This window comes from Felis catus, chromosome D1 (genome assembly GCF_018350175.1).
Source record: "Felis catus isolate Fca126 chromosome D1, F.catus_Fca126_mat1.0, whole genome shotgun sequence".
In the NCBI taxonomy this organism is placed as follows: domain Eukaryota; kingdom Metazoa; phylum Chordata; class Mammalia; order Carnivora; family Felidae; genus Felis; species Felis catus.
Window position 1 is genome coordinate 4,666,324 of NC_058377.1, and position 22,305 is coordinate 4,688,628.

The 22,305-nt window shown below is 40.9% G+C and overlaps 1 long non-coding RNA gene across 1 annotated transcript in view; it reads left to right on the forward strand.

The window, feature by feature from the left end:
• The window catches only part of LOC102900616, a 71,683-nt gene that overhangs the window by 10,862 nt on the left and 38,516 nt on the right, over positions 1-22,305 (forward strand). The window contains exons 8-12 of the long non-coding RNA XR_006585877.1: positions 1,498-1,624; positions 3,175-3,228; positions 6,255-7,022; positions 7,361-7,428; positions 7,827-7,947. This is a non-coding gene — a long non-coding RNA (uncharacterized LOC102900616). The remainder of the gene's footprint in view (positions 1-1,497; positions 1,625-3,174; positions 3,229-6,254; positions 7,023-7,360; positions 7,429-7,826; positions 7,948-22,305) is intronic.

The following is a 22,305-nucleotide window of genomic DNA, read 5'->3' on the forward strand; positions in this document are numbered from 1 at the left end:
ACATGGTCAGGGCTGAGGACCTGAGGGCTTTTCCAGTATGTTCGTGGAAATAACCCAAGGAGGATGACACCACACTCCACCTGGAAGTCTTCTGGCCTGCCTCATTTTTTCTGCACCTCCTCAAAGTGGAATCATTGCTCTTGCTGTCACTTCCTGTTCTGTTTCTGTCTAGGGGATTAACGTGTTCAGAAAATCTGCAGTTATCCTTATGGGAGGAAAATGCAAAATACCTTCAGTCCAACTTTATTTTTGTATGTGTCATTTAGAGTGGTCTTAGACAAAGTAAATTTCATACCCATCAACATTTAGCCTTTTCTTTCTTTCTTTCTTTCTTTCTTTCTTTCTTTCTTTCTTTCTTTCTTTCTTTCTTTCTTTCTTTCTTTCTTTCTTCCTTCCTTCCTTCCTTCCTTCCTTCCTTCCTTCCTTCCTTCCTTCCTTCCTTCCTTTCTTCCTTTCTTCCTTTCTTCCTTTGTTTCTTTCTTTCTTTTGAAATGTGCTATCCGGAATCCCTTCGCATGTGCCCTGGGTATAAATACTCTGAACTATAAGAGGTGACATATTTGTCCTAGAAAACGTGCATTGGAACATGAGTGGCAAAGAGAGAAAGTCCATAATTACCTGCATCGTAATTCCTCACTGTGTCCTTCGTTTGTGTTCACATGAGCATGTTCTCTTGTGTCCTGTGTCAGTGTTACAGGTGAAACATGGAAATGTACAGCAGAAACAAAAGTGTGTTTGTGTTAATTCTGTTATTTAGAATTTCAGCTCATTTTTCCAGAGGACACTATTACCATGAAAATTGTACTGTACTTAAACTGAGAAGTACCATTGCATTAAAATAAATTACCTAAGCCTAACTAACATGTATAAGTAACATGTTTCTCTAAGAACATGACTTTCCAGGTTCTCTGCATGACCTCAGTATCCCCATCACCCCATGTGTCTCTGTGCCCATGGATAGCACTTCCAGAGAGGAGAAGAGCCCATTGTCGGGAGAGAAGCAGATTGGGCACAGGCAGGGGCTTAAAGGCAGATCTTTGAGCCACAAGGGCTATAATTCCATATGTGGAGACTGGGATTGTCATTCCTTCTCATTCTGTAGTTCTTCACATACAAATAAGCAGCCTCTGTGGTAGAGGGGGATGAGGGGTGGTGGTTGATCCTGGACTTAGATGCCTTCATATCGGGAATATGCTATTTTATTAATTTACTCCATATTCACTCCATGAATCCTTTAGGACAAGAGCCCTTGCTGTCCTACATTTGCAGACATGGGGAGACCCTAGTTTCTTCCCATAGCCTCCGTTCCCCACCCCCAAAGCTCTCAATAGAACCCAAAGTATGGGTAGAGTTCTCTTGATGCTGATGCTGCCCGCTTGGAACCTGGTGGCAGGGAAGCTGGCAGGAGATGAGCACTGGTTCTTTAGGCTTCCACTTTTTGCCAGTGTTGGTACTTGGTTCTGTCCTCTGAACATAGCTTTCATTTCTGTTCTGCAGGCCATTATGTATGCAAGAGGGCCTGGTCCTTTCCTAGGTTTGCCTTGCAAGCTGTACCCCATGGATCACCCTTCATCACCAGTCATGGGCTATGGGCTACCTCCAGCTCCTCCAAGTACTCAATTTGGTAAGATGACCTGAACTGGATGAGTGACTGATAAAGCGTATTCATCTTCTTTGTGAAAGACTTTGTGGGAATGACGTAGAGATGGTTGTGAGGGCTTGGCAATTCAACTGCAAACCTGCCTGAGGACAGTGTAATATAAATCCAAGGTTTCTCAGGACATAGGTACAATGGGCTTTGCCATTTCCCTGAAATGAGGTGAAGTATAGGTTTCTCTTGTCAAAAAGAAAGAGGATTTTTACACAATGGTAGACGTATCAGCAGTACTGGTGTGTATTTTACAGACACAATGTTGTGGGTTCTGTGACAGATGAGATGCACCCCTAACTTTAGGTGCCTCAGGTGCCCTGTGTGAAATGGGGCACATGCATTATATGACACAGAACTTGTGGTCACCATAATGGAAGCAGCAGGGAAGGAATGGGGGAAACTTGAATCACACAGGAATAGAAAGTAAGTTGTGGGTGGCAAGCAGAGTTTGAGGAGTTGTAGAAGGGAGGGTGTTGGGGTCAGTAGGATGGATTTGGAGGCCTTTCATGGCAGGGCCCACGGCCTGGGCAGGGAGCATGAGGATATCTGCAAAGAACTGCTTCACGGGTTCAAGCACAGTGTACAATGCAGTCATCATCTCTGGAATGTCAAGGTTACCACAGTGCACCCAGTTCATAATCTAAAAAGAAGACTGTTGTTTCCTTTGGTTTTCTGAAGGGTCTGCACATGTATGAAAGAATGTCCTGGAGATTTGGTAAATTAAACTTGGTCTTATGAAATGCTTGTCTGCCTAAGTTGTGTGTCTCAGTGAGACTAAGTGGGAAGATAGGTTGTAAATCAACTGAACGGCTTCCTTGGCCTTCAGCCTGAGTCAGATTCTTGGGGAATTCAGGGTTGAGGAGGAGCCGCCCCTGCTGAAGTCCGGTCGTCACACCCCTGCATCTGCTGTCACCACCCTGCCTGTGGGTTTGCATCTCCAGAACTTCCCTCACAATTTCCTGAGGCTTTGCCTGTGTTCCTGTTGGCTCAGCTCTAACACCAGCTCTCAGTGGGGCCATCTCAGAGCCTGAGATTTGTAATCTGAGAAACAGGGACAATGTTGGTTTCTGAGGTCAGTACGATGAAGAGGTGACAAGCACATAAGGAATTTGTAAAATGTATGGGATGAGTGGGCACTCACCCTTCTCAGGGTATAAATGTATATGCACACAGAAGATCATCTACAGATGTTCATTCAATTTCATGCAACTGAGAGTGTAAAGCCTGAGGCTGAGAGATTGGCAATCACTACTTCAAAAGATACAGCAAAGACCCCAGTGTTTTTTTCTATGAAAATTCAGGTCCTATTTTACAAAGAAGAAAAAGATAACTGTGATACTGTGTACATTCAGGAATCTATATCTAAGATTTAAAGACAGTCATCTTCCCTTATAGGTAGACACACAGATGTGGCCACACAATGAAGTGTTCATCCAAGGCCACAGATCTGTTGTCCTCTATGCATTTTGTCTTCAACAATATAAGATCCCATTGTAATAACCCAAAATCTCTTTGACTTACAGGAGAATTTGAAGTTTGAAGAGGACCCTGAACTGCGACAAATGGGCTGTGGTCATGTAATATATTTAGAAAAGTTATCTGATATATGTATTTGACTGAATTCTTTCCCTGACCAATCCTGTCCCCTCTATTTTGTCTTTGCTCGTTTCCCCTGATAAACCCATCACAGTTCTGTGTCTGTGTCAGTATCTGCTTCCAGGAGGACATGACGGTCATTCTATTTTGATGTATACAGTGTGACTCCTGTATACACAGTCACAAACAGTTAGAATCTACAGTAATAGGGGCAGAAGATAAGTCACTCTTTGAATTGTATTGACTGCACATGTCCCCTGGTTCCTTCTGGGGTGGTAGACACAAATTTCCTCTAGATCTGGTGATGGTGGCATTCACTCCTCAATAGGTACTCTCAAGCACACGGTGCCTGCTAGTCACAGTGGTGTGTGGTGATCAGCAGGACAGCTGTCAGTCCCCACAAAGTGGCTGATTCCTGATTGTAAGAAATGGGTGAGGAGTCAGCAGTGTCTCTGGTAGAACAGTGAGGAAACCCTGCATTAATCCAGATGTTGTGGACTTTTCCCACCTACCAGCTACCTCACAGTTGCACCAATCCAGGTGGGAGCTGAGGTAGACTTATGGTAGTAGTTTTTGGGGTATCACTTATGATGTCTGGTATTCCTCCCAGTGTTTTCTTTTAATTTTTTTGCAACGTGTTTATTTTTTGAGCGGGAGAGAGAAAACAAGTGAGAGAGGGGCAGACAGAGAGAGGGAGACACAGAATCCAAAGCAGTCTCAGTCTCTGAGCTGTCAGCCCAGAACCCGACGAGAGGCTCAAACTCACATCCCATGAGATCACGACCTGAGCCGAAGTCAGGCACTTAACTGACTGAGCCACCCATATGCCCTTCTTCCCACTGTTTTTTTGGTGAGGGATGGGCAGGGCAGAGGTCAATGACATGATACCCTTTCCTCCCTCACCACCAAAATGGGGTTGGTTGTAAGCATCTGGCTCTTTCCAGGTCCTCAAAGCCCATGCATAATGCCCCCGAGCCCCTGACTCCTGCTGGGCCCTCCTTCCTCTCAGGTTATGGAGGCAAGCAGCCTTCCATCAACTTTGGGGTCATGGCTGGGCCACCAGGGGGTCAAGGTCTGGCTGTCCACATGCTTCCCAGGAGTGGCTTGGAACAGCAGTGCTGCAGTAAAGGTCAGCATGAGCAGCTTCTGTAAACAGGATTCTCATCCACTGCGATCAGGGCCTGGGCTAAAACATGGCAGGAGAGAGGGTGACACAGGATATGTGGTGCCCTGCTTCTTGGACAGGGCTGCACAGAGCAGAAGGCTGAGGGCCTGGGGAGAGGCAGAGAAAGAGACACTGAGTCAGTGATGGGGAATTGGGCATGTCCGAGAGAGTGAGAGGAAGAAACAGAGGGAGACAGGAGTAGAGAGAAGCAGAGACAAAGAGGAGTCAAAGAGGAAAGGATGGAGCTGGTCACAGTGTGTGAGGGGGTGATGGGCCATGCAAGAGGGGCTCTGTGACGATACTCTTAGTGTTGGAGTCAGAAAGTGTGGGAACCCTGGGCATGACAGTTCCCTGAATGCAAGGCTCCAACCTCACTGGGGCAACCTCTGTACAGGCCATTGCCCCTGGGAAGATGGGTGCCCCTCATTTTGCCTGGCGTGTTGGGGCCCAGTCTCAGTATCGGTCATGGAGAGAAATGGCTTGAGGCAGAGTGTGCAGGTCATCAGCAGGTAAAGTCCAGAGTGTGCCCCATGGGGAGGTAACCATCATCTGTCTCCCCCACTGCCCCCAGTCCCTACTCCATTCCCCTGTGCTTGAGCGTGACCTTCCCTATGTTCCAAAACCAGGCGTCAGGCATTGTGCTATCCCCACAGCCTGCAGCCTGGAACTTGCAAAGATGGATTATTGATCTCAACCAAAAGCTTTTGAGAATAAGGTCTGTATTCTCCTTCTGGACCGAGTTATGTGCAACATGGTAGTGAGTTGCTATTCTTACATCTACTGCTGATCTCTGGATTCTGGATTGTAAGTGAGCAGTTTAAAACACCACAGCCTTCTCTTACATGAAAGGAGAAACCTATGTCCTCACCCAGCCTTCCTCAGATTGTGAAGACATGGCAATTATTATTTGAAAGCACAATTATCTACCTATGAGTCTGATGGAAACTATTTCATCCATCTTCACCCTGAAAGCATTTTTCATTGAAAATATTACCCATATAGAGGCAGGAAATTCATAACAGATGTGTAGCTCCCTCTGGGTATGCATTCTGACCTTGTCACATTTATGTCATCAAACACATTATTGACAACATGAAAAATAAGCTCTCAACATCAAGATGGTGACATTAGAGAATGTGGTATAAGTGGAATTTCATATGTTCTCAATTAGAAATAATTTTTTAATGGTGAAGGAGAAACTTAAAGTTTTGTCAAATTTTATTGACATATAGTAGACACACCATGTTGTATTAGTTTCAGGCGTATATCATAGTGATTCCGTGTGTATACATTATGCTCTCCAGATACCTAGACAAGTGTAGCTATCATGTGAAAGCATGCAATACTTTCTTACAGGATTGACTATATTCCATAGGCTGTACCTTGTACATCATTACGTATTCATTCCATAGCTGGGAGCCTGTATCTCTTTCTCAAGGGTGTCAATTTTTTATTCAACCCAAGTATTTTCGTAGCAAACTCCACTGCCTGTGGTTCATTCAGCATGTGTCAATTTGCATTCTGTATTTCTGGGAATGCTGCTTAAAGCATTATAAATGAGGGGCGCCTGGGTGGCTCAGTCGATTGAGCATCTGACTTCAGCTCAGGTCGTAATCTTGCAGTTCGTGGGTTCGAGCCCTGCGTCGGGCTCTGTGCTGACAGCTCAGAGCCTGGAGCCTGCTTCAGATTCTGTGTCTCCCTCTCTCTCTGCCCCTTCCCTGCTCATGCTCTGTCTCTCTCTGGTTCTCAAAAATGAATAAATGTTAAAAAAATTTTTTTAAAGCATTACAAATGATATCATGGCATCAATAAATTCTGTTTCATTCTTCACTCACTATACAGGAGAAGGCTGTCCCAGGCCCTGTCACTAAGACCTTTCCCAGTCTGGAGAACAGGCCAACTGGACCAGCTGCACCCTCTACCACCAGCGGAGCTGCCATGGCCTTGAGCATTGCAGGAATTCCGGCAGCCGGCAGAGGGTGCATGCGCGCGTGTGCGCAACTCGCCCAGGGAGGGCCTGGTCTTCTGCGTGCTCAGTGATGGCGAGTGATGGCGGGAGAAGGCATTTGTTAGGTTTTTCTGATCCAGTGTGCCTCAGAGCTGGAAAGGCTTCCTTGCTTCTGAGGTCCCAGTGCCTCTGAGTGTGGGCAAAGAGCCAGAGCTGCGTTTCCAGCAGGTTCCACCCCAGGCAGGGGGACACCCTGGAGGCTTCCAGCCACTTGGCATCTCCTCAGTGGTGGGGCTGAGTAGTGAGGCAGGGGGCTGGGTGGCTTCCCCAGAAACGCGGGATGGTCAGTGAGCGGCACAGTCCCATGCATTTTCTGGGGTGTTCTGTGGTTTGTTCCTCATTTCCCCTGCCGCTTTGTGAACAAGATGTATTTCACTCAAGGATCCGTGGATTCAGGGGGTCCTGGGACACCACGTCCGAGAGGCTGGGGTTGGTTTGTTCCAGGTTCAGGCTTGTTTGGGGGGAGAAATCCTGACACAAATTCTTAGGAACAGGAGCCGCATTCAGTTGGAAAGTGAAGAAGCCAAATGTTGACTCTCAGGACCTTCTAGAAGAATGAACTGGGAACCACTCTCCGGGTCCTGCCGGAACCAGAGCCCGAGGTAAAAACGCGATGTGCCCTCCACATCATACATGTTTTTAGTAATGTTAAGTGGGGATTTTTTCCCAACAATGTTGTAGTTGTTGACAACAACTGAAAAACTGACAGGTAAGTTATGTCGGGAACCTCCCGTTATTTGAATGTTCAGTATTATTCCTGCAACAATTTGTTATGGTTGTCCTCTGTTGTCTTCGTTGGAAGGAATCTAATCAATAATATCTTAAAAACATACTCGTTACCTTTTCCCCTTTTCAGTTGAGATTTGGCATGTTTTCTGATTTCTCATGAACTCGTGAACATCTGAAATACTTTTAAATTGATTGTGGTTTTTACTAAAAGCTGAATCACCGGATCCCTCTGTGACTGCTGCTGGTCAAAGGACATACCAAGGCCACTTCTCAGTGTGGGTAAGATTGTGCTAAGCAAACACTGTGAATCAATTTTATTTTTTTATTTTTTTTATTTATTAAAAAATTTTTTTTAACGTTTATTTATTTTTGAGACAGGGAGAGACAGAGCATGAACAGGGGAGGGTCAGAGAGAGGGAGACACAGAATATGAAGCAGGCTCCAGGCTCTGAGCTGTCAGCACAGAACCCGATGCGGGGCTCGAACTCACGGACTGCGAGATCATGACCTGAGCCAAAGTCGGCCGCCTGACTGAGCCACCCAGGCGCCCCTGTGAATCAATTTTAGAAGAAAAAGCCTGATGGTATTTTGTCTTTATGAAAATTGATGCTTAGATTCCCCTGTCTGATACATTTCGACCTTTTTTTTTTCTTTTTTGCTCATTTTCTCATTCATAGATTCATAGACCTGCCTGGGTTTTACATTCACCACGCATACTTTCAAGGCTCCTGTCACTGTAAGAAAGAAGACAGACCTTCTGATGCACATGCAAGTTTCTGTAACTTCAAGATTCGTTGTGTAGGTCTCTGTTACTTTTCCCAACCAGTTGAAAATATCATCCCACCTTGGGTAGATCCATAAAAAATGTAATCTGTGTGCACCAGTATGATTTCATTTCATTATACTGGATTTCTTCATTGTATGTGTATGTATGTAAGATGTTCTTCATCTTATGTATATGTATACATTAGATGTTTTAGTCCTGAGAAAATCCCTCATGTAGTTGAATTTGAAAGAAAAATGTATATCCTATACATTTTGCATATTAAATTCCTAAATGTAGATTTTTTGCAAGTGAAATTAGGGTTGTTTTCTGAGAAAGATGCAAGGGGAGAAAAACCATTTCAGGGGGAAAAGAATGGTGTGTAGTTTTCACATGTCTGCAGGGGTTACTCAATTACATATGTGTTTACGAGCAATTTTATGACAGTGTCCTATTTTTCCAATTCATTAATGATTTCATAAGCTACGTATATCACTTTTCATTCCAAGATTATAAAGTTAAAACTTCTTTCTTCTGTTGCTATGAGAGTATTTCCATTTTGTATTAATTTGTAAAATTCAAGTGTAATTAACATTGGGTTATGTTTGCTTCAAGGTGTACAGTATAATGGTTTAACACTTCTCCTATGACTCCATGCTCCTCAATATGAGTGTATTCTTCATCTCCTTCCCCTCTTTCACCCACCCCCCACCTACCTGCCCTCTGGCAAGCACCAGTTTCCTCTCTAAATTTCAGAGTCGGGTTTTTTTTGGTCTGTCTTCTTTTCTCCATTTTTTTTGTTTCTTTGTTTTGTTTCCCAAATTCCATGTAAAGTGATGTCATATGGTATTTTTCTTTTAGCGTAGAGCCTCATGGGGGGCTTGAACTCCTGAACTGTGAGAGCATGACCTGAGCCCAAACCAAGAGTCGGACGCTTAACTGACTGAGCCACTCAGGCACCTAAGGTGAATGACTTTTTAAATGCATTGTTGGATTTGGGTTGAAAATATTTTCTTGACAATTATTGTATTTACGTTCATCGAAGATATTGGCCTGTTGTTTTGTTATTGTTTTGTAATGTCTTTATTTGGTTTGGTATCAGGGTACTGATGACCTCGTAGAATGAACTTGGAAACTTGCCTTCCACTTTCATATTTTAGAGTATTTTAAGAACAGGTATTAACTGTTAATTTTTTAAATATAATTTATTTTCAAATTGGCTTATATACACCACCCACTGCTCATCCCAACAAGTGCCCTCCTCAGTGCCCATCACCCACTTTCCCCTCTCCCCCACCCTCTCATCCATCCTCAGTTTGTTCTGTGTATTTGAGTGTTTCTTATGGTGTGCCTCCCTCCCTCTCTGTTTATAACTATTTTCCCCCCTTTTCTTCCCCCATGGTCTTGTTAAGTTTCTCAAGATCCACATATGAGTGAAAACATATGATATCTGTCTTTCTCTGACTGACTTATTTCACTTAGCATGACACCCTCCAGTTCCTTCCACGTTGCTCTGAATGGCATGATTTTATTTTTCCTCATTGCCACATAGTACTCCATTGTGTATATTAACCACAATTTCTTTATCCATTCATCAGTTGATGGACATTTTAGGCTCTTTCCATAATTTGGCTATTGTTGAAAGCACTGCCATAACCATAGGGGTACATGTGCCCCTGTGCATCAACACTCCTGTATCCCTTGGGTAAATTCCTAGCAGTGCTATTGCTGGGTAGTTGTAGTTTTAATTTTTTGAGGAAGCTCCACTCTGTTTTCCAGAGAGGCTGCATCAGTTTGCATTCCCACCAACAGTGCAAGAGGGTTCCCATTTATCCACATCCTTGCCAGCATCTATAATTTCCTGATTTGTCCATTGTAGTCACTGACCGGTGTGAGGTGGTATCTCATTGTAGCTTTGAGTTGTATTTCCCTGATGAGGAGTGACGTTGAGCATCATTTCATGTGTCTGTTGGCCATCTGGATGTCTTCTTTGGAAAAGTGTCTATTCATATCTTCTGCCCATTTCTTCACTGGATTATTTGTTTTTCGAGTGTGGAGCTTGATGAGTTCTTTATAGATTTTGGATACCAGTCCTTTATCCGGTATGTCATTTGCAAATACCTTTTCCTATTCTGTTGATTGCCTTTTACTTTTATTGGTTGTTTTCTTGGCAGTACAGAAGCTTTTGATCTTGATGAGGTCCCAATAGTTCATTTTTGTTTCTAATTCCCTGGTCTTTGGAGATATGTTGAATAAGAAATTGCTGCAGCCGAGGTCAAAGAGGTTGTTGCCTGCTTTCTCCTCGAGGATTTTTATGACTTCTTGTCTCACATTTAGGTCTTTCATCCATTTTGAGTTTATTTTTGTGTATGGTGTAAGAAAGTGGTCTAGTTTTCTTCTTCTACATGTTGATGTCCAGTTCTCCCAGCACCATTTGCCTTTTTTTCCCATTGGATACTCTTTCCAGCTTTGTGAAAGATGAGTTGGCCATCCATTTGTGGGTCCACATCTGGGTTCTCTATTTTATTCCATTGGTCTTTGTCTCTGTTTTTGTGCCAGTACCATACCGTCTTGATGATTACAGCTTTGTAGTAGAGGCTAAAGTCTGGGATTGTGATTCCTCCAGCTTTGGTTTTCTTTTTCAGTATTATGTTGGGTATTCGGGGTCTTTTGTGGCTCCATACAAATTTTAGCATTTTTTCTCCTAGCTTGGAGAAGAATGCTCATGCAATTTTGATTGGGATTGCATTGAATGTGTAGATAGCTTTGGGTAGTATTGACATTTTAACAATATTTATTCTTCCAATCCATGAGCATGGAATATTTTTCCATTTCTTTGTGTCTTCTCCAATTTCCTTCATAAGCTTTCTATAGTTTTCAGCATACGGATCTTTTACATCTCTGGTTAGGTTTATTCCTAGGTATTTTATGATTCTTGGTGCAATTGTAAATGGGATCCATTTCTATATTTATCTTTCTGTTGCTTCACTATTGGTGTATAAAAATGCAACCGATTTTTGTACGTTGATTTTGTACCCCGTGACTTTGTTGAATTCATGTATCAGTTCTAGAAGTCTTTTGGTGGGGTCTTTTGGGTTTCCATGTAGGGTATCATGTTGTCTGTGAAAAGTGAAAGTTTGGCTTCTTTGCCAATTTTGATGCCTTTTATTTCATTTTGTTGTCTGACTACTGATGCTAGGACTTCCAACACTATGTTAAGCAAGAGTGGAGAGAGTGGACATCCCTGTCCTGTTCCTGATCTCAGGGGGAAAGCTCTCCGTTTTTCCCCACTGAGGATGATATTAGCTGTGGGCTTCTCATCTATGGCCCTTATGATGTTTAAGTATGTTCCTTCCATTCCAGCTTTCTTGAGGGTTTTTATTTAGAAAGGATGCTGTATTTTGTTATATGCTTTTTCTGCATCTATTGACAGGACCATATGGTTCTGATCTTTTGTTTTATTAATGTGATGAATCACATTGATTAATTTGTGAATATTGAACCAGCCCTGCAGCCCAGGAATGAATCCCGCTTGATCATGGTGAATAATTCTTTGTATATGTCGTTGAATTTGATTTGCTAGTATTTTGTTGAGTATTTTTACATTCATGTTCATCAGGGATATTGGCCTGTAGTTCTGCTTTTTTGTGGGGACCCTGTCTGGTTTGGGAATGAAAGTAATGCTGGATTCATAGAATGATTCCACAAGTTTTCCTTCCATTTCTATATTTTTGGGACAGCTTGAGAAGGATTGATATTAACTCTGCTTTAAATGTCTGGTAGAATTCCCCAGGGAAGCCATGTGGTCCAGGACTCTTATTTGTTGGGAGATTTTTGATAACTGATTAACTTCTTTACTAGTTATGGGTTTGTTCAAATGTTCTATTTCTTCCCATTTGAGTTTTGGTAGTATGTGGGTGTTTACGAATTTGTCCATTTCTTCCTGGTTGTCCAGTTTGTTGGCATAGAATTTTTCATAGTATTCTCTGATAATTGCTTGTATTTCTGAGGGATTGGTTGCAATAAATGTCTTGTGATTTTATCTACTTGGATCCTCTCTCTTTTCTTTTTGAGAAGTCTGGCTGGAGGTTTATCAGTTTAGTTTATTTTTTCAAAAAACCAACTCTTAGTTTCATTGATCTGTTCCACTGTTTTTTTGGGGGGGGTTCTGTATTGTTTGTTTCTGCTCTGCTCTTCATTATTCCTTTTCTTCTGCTGGGTTTGGGGTTTCTTTGCTGTTCTGCATCTAGTTCCTTTAGATGTGCTGTTAGATTTTGTACTTGGGATTTTTCTTGTTTTTTTGAAATAGGCTTGGATTGCAATGTATTTTCCTCTTAGGACTGCCTTTGCTGCATCCCAAAGCGTTTGGATTGTTGTGTTTTCATTTTCACTTGTTTCCATAGATTTTTAAATTTCTTCCTTAATTGCCTGGTTCACCCATTTGTTCTTTAGTAGGATGTTCTTTAACCTCCATGCATTTGGAGGGTTTCCAAACATTTTCCTGTGATTAATTTCAAGTTTCATAGCATTGTGATCTGAAAGTGTGCATGGTATGGTCTCAATTCTTTTATATTTATTGAGGGCTGTTTTGTGACCCAGTATATGATCTATCTTGGAGAATGTTCCCTGTGCACTTGAGAAGAATGTGTATTCTGCTGCTGCAGGATGAAAAGTTCTAAATATATCTGTCAAGTCAATCTGGTCCAGTGTATCATTCAGGGCCATTTTTCTTTATTGATTTTCTGTCTATATGATCTGTCCATTGTTGTAAGTAGAGTGTTAAAGCTCCTGCAGTTACCACATTCGTACCAATAAGGTTGCTTATGTTTTTGATTAAGTGTTTCATATATTTGGGTGCCTCTGAATTCGGTGCATAGACGTTTGTAATTGTTAGCTCTTGTTGATGGAGAGACCTCGTAATTATTACCTAATGCCCTTCTTCATCTCTCGTTACAGCCTTTAGTTTAAAATCTAGTTTGTCTAATTTAAGTATGGCTACTCCAGCTTTCCTTTTACTTCCAGTAGCATGGTAGATGGTTCTTCATCCCCTCTGTTTCAGTCTGAAGGTGTCCTCAGGTCTAAAATGGGTCTCTTGTAGGCAGCAAATAGATGGGTCTTGTGTTTTTTTTTTTTAAATCCGTTCTAATACCCTATGTCTTTTGATTGGAGCATTTAGTTCATTTGCATTCAGTGTTATTATTGAAAGATATGGGTTTACAGTCATTGTATTATCTGTAGGTTTCATGCTTGTAGTGATGTCTCTTGTCCTTTGTGGTCATTGTACCATTTTACTCACAGAGTGCCCCTTAGGATCTCTTGTAGGGCTGGTTTATTGGTGATGAATTTCTTCAGTTTTTGTTTGTTTGGGAAAACCTTGATCTCTCCTTCTATTCTGAGTGACAGGCTTGCTGGATAAAGGATTCTTGGCTGCATATTTTTCCTGTTAATCACATTGACACTCTCCTGCCACTCCTTTCTGACCTGCCAAGTTTCAGTAGATAGGTCAGCTACTTTCCTTATGTGTCTACCCTTATATGTTAAGCCCCATGTATCCTGAGGTGCTTTCAGAATTCTCTCTTTATCTTTGTATTTTGCCAGTTTCACTATATGTCGTGCAGAAGATCGATGCAAGTTACATCTGAAGGGAATTCTCTGTGCCTCCTGGATTTCAATGTTTGTTTCCTTCCCCAGGTTGGGGAAGTTCTCAGCTATGATTTGTTCAAATATACCATTGGCCCCTTTCTCTCTCTTCTTCTGGAACTCCTATGATATGGATATTGTTCCATTTTATCACTTAGTTCTCTAAATCTAATTGGATCACTTAGTTCTCTAAATCTCCCCTCATGATCCAGAATTTTTTTAATCTCTCTTTTCCTCAGTTTCCTCTTTTTCCATAATTTTATCTTCTAATTCACCTATTCTCCCCTCTGCCTCTTCAATCCTCACTGTGACCACCTCTATTTTATTTTGCACCTCATTTATAGCATGTTTTAATTCATCATTACTATTTTTTAGTTCCTTGATCTCTGCAGCAATAGATTCTCTGCCTTCTTCTATGCTTTTCTCAAGCCCAGCCATTAATCTTACGAGTATTATTCTAAATTCTTGTGCAGTTATATTGGGTATATCTGTTTTGATCGATTGTTTAGCTGTCATTTCATCGTGGAATTTCTTTTGAGGAGAACTCTTCTGTTTCATCATTTTGGCTAGTTTTCTTTTATGTGTTTTAAAAGGCTGTTATGTGCCCTGCACCTGTGAGCACTTCTAGATTAAAGAGGGGCCACACACTGTCCAGGGCCTGGCCCTTTAGGAGATGTTTTTTTGGAGAGCGTTGCTTGCTCTTTGTTGTTGTGACCTTGGGTACTTTATATCCCAACTTGTAGTGATGTTTTGGACCCTCCACCGGGTGTGTTTTGATCATTGAAGTAGCCCTGGAAAGGAAAACCAACAGATGAACAAACAAAAAACAAACAGAACACAAAAACACACAAACAAACCAAAAAAACCTAAAACAAAAAACCGGAAACATCAGCTATAAGTAAACCACAGGGTGGAGGTGGTGCTGATAAAAGAGGCCTTATCCCATACAAAGAGAGACAAGATAGGGGTGGGGAAAAGAAAGAATAAAAATGGACCAGAGAAACTATACAGCTTAATCTAGAGAGAGAGAGGAAAATAAAAAAGAAGGTGGGGAAGAATGAAAGAAGATAAAGTTGTGCAGACAGAGAAACTATAAGGCTTAATCCAAAGAGAGAGAATGGAGAATAAAGTAGGAGTTTTGGAACATGTATCAAGAAAATGGATTAAATATGTCTGCTTAAACAAACCAACAACCAGAGTAACCAGAATAGAGGAGGGAAGAGATGAGAAGGAGAAAGGGAAGGAAGAATGTATCTATATAATCAGAAATGTCTGAGAATTAAACCAGGCAATGTCGCAGCACAGGTCTGGAGGAGGGGGCATCCACTGTGGGTCCTGTCTGATCCCTGTGGCCCCATCTTGGTGGTTGTGGGGAGAAAAATGGCGACTCCCCCCTCCCCCGCCATCTCTCCTCCACAGACCACTCTGTTCAAGCTGTTCTCACTGTGCCATGGATACAAATGAGGCAGTTTGTCTTGCTCCCCCAACTCCCGTGCCTGGCTCTTGGCGGGGATTCAGACTCGCTCCATGGCCCCAATACTGGGGAAGCGTTTCTCCACACCACCTGATATGTGGTCCCTGGCTGGCGGGTGCAGGCAGGCTTTGTCTTGTCCCACAGCACTCCAGGGAGGGGATCACTTTCTCCTAGTGCAGACTGCACCCCTGACCTAGCCCCCGAGTCTGGGGCTGGCTCCCCTCTTCCCCACGTTCCTGATATGAGCAGCTGGCCCCAGTCCGCAGCAAGCCCCGCAGTTAGAGTTTGGATCTTTCTCCGTCTGACGTTTTTCTCTTGTCCAGATACAGTCCTATGCTTCCACAGCCACTCTTTCTCTTCCCTTTGTCTCTCTGAAGAAGCAGATCCCTCCCTCTGTTCATTTCATCTCTCCCAGTTCACAATCACACACCTATGGCCTGTCAGGTTGTCCCGGTGGGTCCCTGGAAGCATGACTATCTCTTTTCCTCCTGGACTCATGGGATTCAAAGTCCTTTGGCTTCAACACTTCTTTGGGAGAAGAGTGAAATTTGGATCCCCCTACTTCTCCGCCATGTTGGCCCCTCCCCTCAGGTGTTAACTCTTTAAATGATTGAAAGGATTCAGCTCTGAAGCCATTGGATCCTGGCCTTTTGTTTGTTGGGAGTTTTTTGATTACTGGTTGAATTTGATTGCTATTCATCAGTCTGTTCAAACTTTCTATTTCTTTCAGGTTCGCTTTTGGATGTGATGTTTCTAAGAATTGATGCATCCATTTGGTTGGTGTATATTTTTTCATGATATTCTGTTATAATCCTTTGTATTTCTGTGATGTCTGTCATTATTTATCGTCTTTCATTTCTGCTTTTAGTTTAGTCCTCTTTTTGGGGGGAGGAGGATGAGTATAGCTAAAGGTGCATCAATTTTCCTTATTCTTTGAAACTATGAGCTTCTGGTTTCATTGAAGGCTTCTGCTGTCTTTGGGGTTTGTTGGTTTTCTTTTTCTAACTATGTTATGTGTAAGGTTAGGTGGTTTATTTGAGATTTTTCTTCTTGAAGGAGGCCTGGTTTGTTGTAATCGTCCCTCTTAGATCTTTCCTGGCATCCCAAGGATTTTGGACCCTGGTGTTTCTTTTCTCATTTGTCTGCCTATATTTTTAGATTTCCTCTTTGATTTCTTGGTTAACCCATTCATTGCTTAGGAGCATGTTATTTATCCTGCATTTCCTGATTCTTTTCCTGTGATTGATTTCCGGTTTCCTGCCATTGTGGTCAGAAAAGATGCATGAGATGCATTCATCTTTTTGAATTTGTTGAGACTTGTTTTGTAGCCTAACATGTGATCTCTTCTGGAGAATGTTCCATGTGCACCTGACAAGAATGTGTATTTTGCTGTTTTGGGATGGAATGTTTGGAAGATAATTATTAGATCCATCTGGTCCAATGTGTCATTCAAAGCCACTGTTTTCTTTTTGATTTTCTGATTGGATGATCTGTCCATTGTTGTAAGGTGGTGTTAAAATCCTATACTAATATTGTATTGCTGTGAATTTCTTCTTTTATGTCTGTTGTTAGCTGCGTTATATTTCAGTGCTCCCATGTTGGTTGCATGAATACTCATAATTGGTATGTCTTCTTGTAGATTGTTCCCATTATCGCTATGTAGGGTTCTTGGTCTCCTGATGCAGTCTTTGTTTGAAAGTCTATTTTGCCTGATTGGAGTATTGCTACCCCACCTTTCTTTTCACTTCCATTTGCATGATAAATGTGTTTCCATCTTTTCACTTTCAATCTGCATGTGTCTCTAGTTCTGGAATGAGACTCTTGTAGGCAGCACATAGGTGGGTCTTGCTTTTGTCATCCATTAAGGCACCCTGTGTGTTTTGATTGGAGCATTTAGTCCACTTATATTCAAAGCTATTATTTATTTTAGTATATTTTATTTGCTGAATAGTTAACATGCAGTGTTCTGTTAGTTTCAGGTGTTAGTTTCAACAATTTTCTACATCACCAATGTACATCACAATAAGTCCACTCCTTAATCCCCAACTGTGATTCCACCCATCCCCCACCCCACCCCCTCTGGTAACCATCAGTGCTCAATAATTAAGAGTCTGTTTCAAGGCTCGTCTCTCTTCTCTCTTTACTGCAGTCGTTTGTTTCTTAAATGCCACATGTGAGTGAAGTCATATGGTATTTGTCTTTCTCTGATTGATTTCACTTAGAAGTATACTCTGTAGCTCCATTTATGTCATTACAAATGGGGATATTTCATTCTTTTTTATGGCTGATAGGATTCAATTATACATATATATTCCAGGTATGTAAGTATTCATCTATCTAGGGACACTTGTGCTCTTGCATAATTTGTCTTGTAAATATTGCTGCCTAAACATGGGGTGCATGTATCCCTTTGAAAGAGTGTTTTTGTATTTTGGGGGTAAATACTAGTGCTGTTGCTGGATCATTGGGTAGTTCCATTTTTTACCTTGTGGAGGAACCTCCATACTGTTACCACAGTGTGGTAGCAGTTGGCATTCCCACCGACAGTGCACGAGCGCTCCTTTTCCTGCACAACCTATTCTACCCTTGTTGCTTCTGTTGTTGATTGTAGCCATTCTGACAGGTATGAATTGATGTCTCCTTGTACTTTTGATTTGCATTTCCCTGATGAGGGGAGATGTTGAGCATCTTTTCATGTGTCTGTTGGCCATCTCTCTCTTCCTTGGAGAGAGATCTGTTCATTTCTTTTGCTCATTTTTTACTTGGATTTTTTTTGTGTGGGTTGATTTGCTTAAATTCTTTATATATGTGGGATACTAACCCTGTTTTGGATATGTCATTTGCAAATATCTTCTCCCATTCAATATGTTTCCTTTAAGTTTTGTTGATTGTTTCTTTTGCTTGATTGTTTCTTTTGCTATGCAGAAGCTTTATATTTTGATGAAATCCCAATAGTTTACTTTTGCTTTTATTTCCCTTGCTTCAGGGGACATATCTAGAAACATGTCGCTATGGTAGTTACCAGAGATATTACTGCCTGTTTCCTGTTCTGGGATTTTTATGGATTCATGTATCACGTTAGGTCCTTAATCCATTTTGAATTTAGTTTTGTGTATAGTGTAAGAAAGCGGTCCAATTTTATTCTTTTGCTTATAGCTGACCAGTTTTTCCAGCACCATTCTGTTTGTTTTTTGTTTGTTCATCTGTTGGTTTTCCTTTCCAGGGCTACTTCAATGATCAAAACACACCCGGTGGAGGGTCCAAAACATCACTACAAGTTGGGATATAAAGTACCCAAGGTCACAACAACAAAGAGCAAGCAACGCTCTCCAAAAAAACATCTCCTAAAGGGCCAGGCCCTGGACAGTGTGTGGCCCCTCTTTAATCTAGAAGTGCTCACAGGTGCAGGGCACATAACAGCCTTTTAAAACACATAAAAGAAAACTAGCCAAAATGATGAAACAGAAGAGTTCTCCTCAAAAGAAATTCCATGATGAAATGACAGCTAAACAATCGATCAAAACAGATATACCCAATATAACTGCACAAGAATTTAGAATAATACTCGTAAGATTAATGGCTGGGCTTGAGAAAAGAATAGAAGAAGGCAGAGAATCTATTGCTGCAGAGATCAAGGAACTAAATCTTTACTTTTTACTGACCTTGGAGGAAAGCTCTCCGTTTTCTCCACTGAGTACGATGCCTGCTGTGGGCTTACATAGATAGACTATATTAAGCTGAGGTATGTTCCCTCTAAACCTACTTTTAGAGGGCTTGTATCATGAATGGGAGTTGTACTTTGTCAAATAATTTTTCTGTGTCTGTAGAAATGATATGTATTTTATCTTTTCAATTATTACTTTGATACAGCATGTTGATTGATTTTTGAATATAGAACTACCCTTGCATTCTGGAAGATATCCCACTTTATGCTGGTGGGCTATTTTTTGAATGTGTTGTTGGATTCTGCTTGCTAAATCTTGGTTGAGGACTTTTGCATCTGTGTGCATGAACGATATGGACCTGTAGTTTTTTTGTTTTTTTTTTTTGGTATCTTTATCTGGTTTTGGTATCAGGGTAATGCTGGCCTCATAGAATTAATTTGGGTATTTTCCTTCCTGTTCTGTTTTCTGGAATAGTTTGACAAGTATAGGCATCAACTTTTCTTCAGATATTGATAGAATGTGCTTGTGAAGTCCTCGGTCCTGGACGTTTGTCTGCTAGGCGATTTTTGATTACTGAGTCTCTCTCCTTGCTAGTAAACAATCTGTTCAAATTTTCGGTTTCATTCTGCTTCAGTTTTGGTAGGTTCCATGTTGCTAGGAATTGATCCGTATATTCCAGTTTGTCCAGCTTGTTGGCATATAGTTTTTCATAATATTCTCTTACAGTTGTTTGTATTTCTGTGGTGTTGGTTGTTCTTCTCTGTCATTGTTATTTATATGCGTCATTTGTGTTTTCTGATTAGTCTGGCTAGGGGTTATCAATTTTATTGATCTTTTCATGGAAGCAGCTCCTAATTTCATTTACCTTGTTCTGTAGTTTTAATTTCTAATCATTTATTTTTCCTCTGCTCTTAATTATTTTCTTCATTCTTCTGTTTGGGGGGTTTGTTTGTTGTCCTTTGTCTAGCTTTTATTGTTATAAGGTTATGGAGTTTACTTCAGGTTCTTTTTTTTTTCCCCTGAGGCAGACCTGTATTGCTATAAACTTCCCTGTTAGAACCACTTTTCCTGCTTTACAAAAGTTTGAATTATTGTGTTTTCATTTTCATTTGTTTCCATGTTTTTTGGATTTCTTCTTTGATATCTTACTTGACCCGTTGATTGTTTAGGAGCATGTTATTTAACTTCCATGTTTTTGTGCTTTTTCCAGATTTTTTTTCTTGTTGTAGACTTCTACTTTCATAGCATTGTGGTCTGAAAAGACACATGGTATGAGTTCGATCTGTCTGAATTTATTTTGGCTTGTTTTATGACCTAATATTTTATCTAGTGTGGGGAATGTTGCATGTGCGCCTGGAAAGAATGTGTATTGTGCTATTTTAGGATGGAATGTCCTAAGTCTATCGGTTAAGTCCATCTGGTCTACTCTATTATTCAAAAAGTCACTACTTCCTTGTTAATTTTCTGATTGAATGATCTCTCCATTGATGTCATTGGATGTTAAAATGCCCTATTATGATTGTATTACTATCAGTTCCTTTACTTTTGTTTTTGACTGTTTTGTGTATTTGGATGCTCTCATTGAGCGCATATATGTTTACAATTGTTCTATCTTTTTGTTGATTGTACCTTTTATTATTATAGTGTCCTTCTTTGTCTCTTGTTACAGTTTTATTTTTAAATCTATTTTGTCTGATGTAGGTATTGCTACTGCCATGTTCTTTTGATACTTTATTTCTATAATTAGTCTCTTGTCGGTAGAAGATAGATGGGTCCTATATTTTTATTCATTCTTTCACCCAGTGCCTTTTACTATTAAGAGAGAGAGCATAGGTGTGGGAGGGTGGGGTGAAGGGAGTGAGGGGAGAGAGAGAGAATGAGAAATGAATCTTAAGCAAGTTGTATGCTCAGTGCACAGCCCAACATGGGGCTCAGTCCCATGATCCTGGGATCATAGCCTGAGCTGAAATCAGTAGTTGAAATCTCCAGTGATTGAGCCATCCAGGGGCCCCTATCTGTCACCCACTGCCTTTGATTTGAGCATTTATTCTGTTTCCATTCAAATCAATATGTACTTGTTGTCATTTTATTACTTGATTTTGGTTGTTTATGAATCTTTCTGATCCTTTCTTCTCTTTCTCTTTTTTATGGTTTGCTGGGTTTCTTTAGTAGCACATTTGAAATTGCTTGTCTTTATTCTCTGCATATGTATTAGTGGTGTTTGATTTGTGCTTATTGTTAGGTTTGTAACCTAACCACTTGTGCATATAGAAGTCTATAATAAGTTGATAGTTAAGTTTGAACCAGTTCTTTACTCCTCTCCTCCCAGTGTTGTAGATATGTACTATCATGTTTCAAAACATTTTATATCATAAATACCTTGACTGATGTTTGATGGAAATACTCATTTTCATTGCTTTTGCGTTTTGCACTTTAATACTGTCACTTTAGGTGTTTATTTTCCACTCAAAGAGTCCCCTTTAACATTTCTTGCTGGGTGGTTTGTTGTTTGTGAACTCACTTCATTTTTATTTGGGAAACTCTTGATCTCTCCTTCTATCTGAATGATAGTGTGCTGGATAGAGTCTCCTTGGCTGCAGATGTTTTCCATTCAGTACCTTTAACATACCATGCTGCTCACTTATGGTTTCAAAGTTTCTTCTGAAAAAATCCAGTGATAACCTTACAGTGTTTCCCTTGTAGGTAACTGTCATCTTTGTTTTCCTGCTGTTAAAATTTTTCTTTATCACTACATTTTGTGTTTTAATTACTCCATGACTTGGTGTGGATCTGCTTCTGTTGAATATATTGGGGGTTCTTTGTGCCTCCTGCTTCTGGATCTATTTCCTTCCCCACATTAGGGAAGTTTTCATCTATTGTGTCTTCAAATTTTCTGGTTCTTTTTCTCAGAGTTCTGAGAATGAGAGATAGGACAGGAAAGATTTATTGAAGGTTCTCTGATGAGTCACTGGACTTACATGCATGGAGGATAGATTTGGGACTCAAATGAACAACCTAACTTTAACTTCAAAGAACTAGAAAAAAACCAACAATCTAAGCCCAGTGTTCTCAGATGGGAGAAAGTAATACATATGAGAGTGGAAACAAATGAAACTGAGACCATGAAATGAATAGAAAATATGAAGAAGACCAACAGTGGGTTTTTTGAAAAGTTAAACAAAATTGACAAGACTGTACATAGACTATGCTAAGACAGAGAGAGGACCCAGATCAAAAGAATTATAAATAAAAGAGAAGACATTACATCTGATATCACAGAAACATAAAGGAGACAAAGAGGCGACTATGGCCAAATTAGATGCCAGCAAACCGCCTACCTAGAAGAAATGGATAGGTTCTTAGAAACACACAACCTACCAAGACTGTATCAGGAAGAAATAGAAGGTTTTCACAGACCAATTAAAGGAAGACTGTATCAATACCAGAAGACAACTAATGCAAGTAATTTGAATCAGTCATTGAAAATCTCCCAGTGAAGAAAAGCCCAGGAGGAGGTGGATTCACTGGTGAATTTGACCAAACGTTTGTAGAAGAAACTAACAGCAGTCCTCTCACTGATTAAAGAGGGATGAACACCACCAAACTCATTTCAT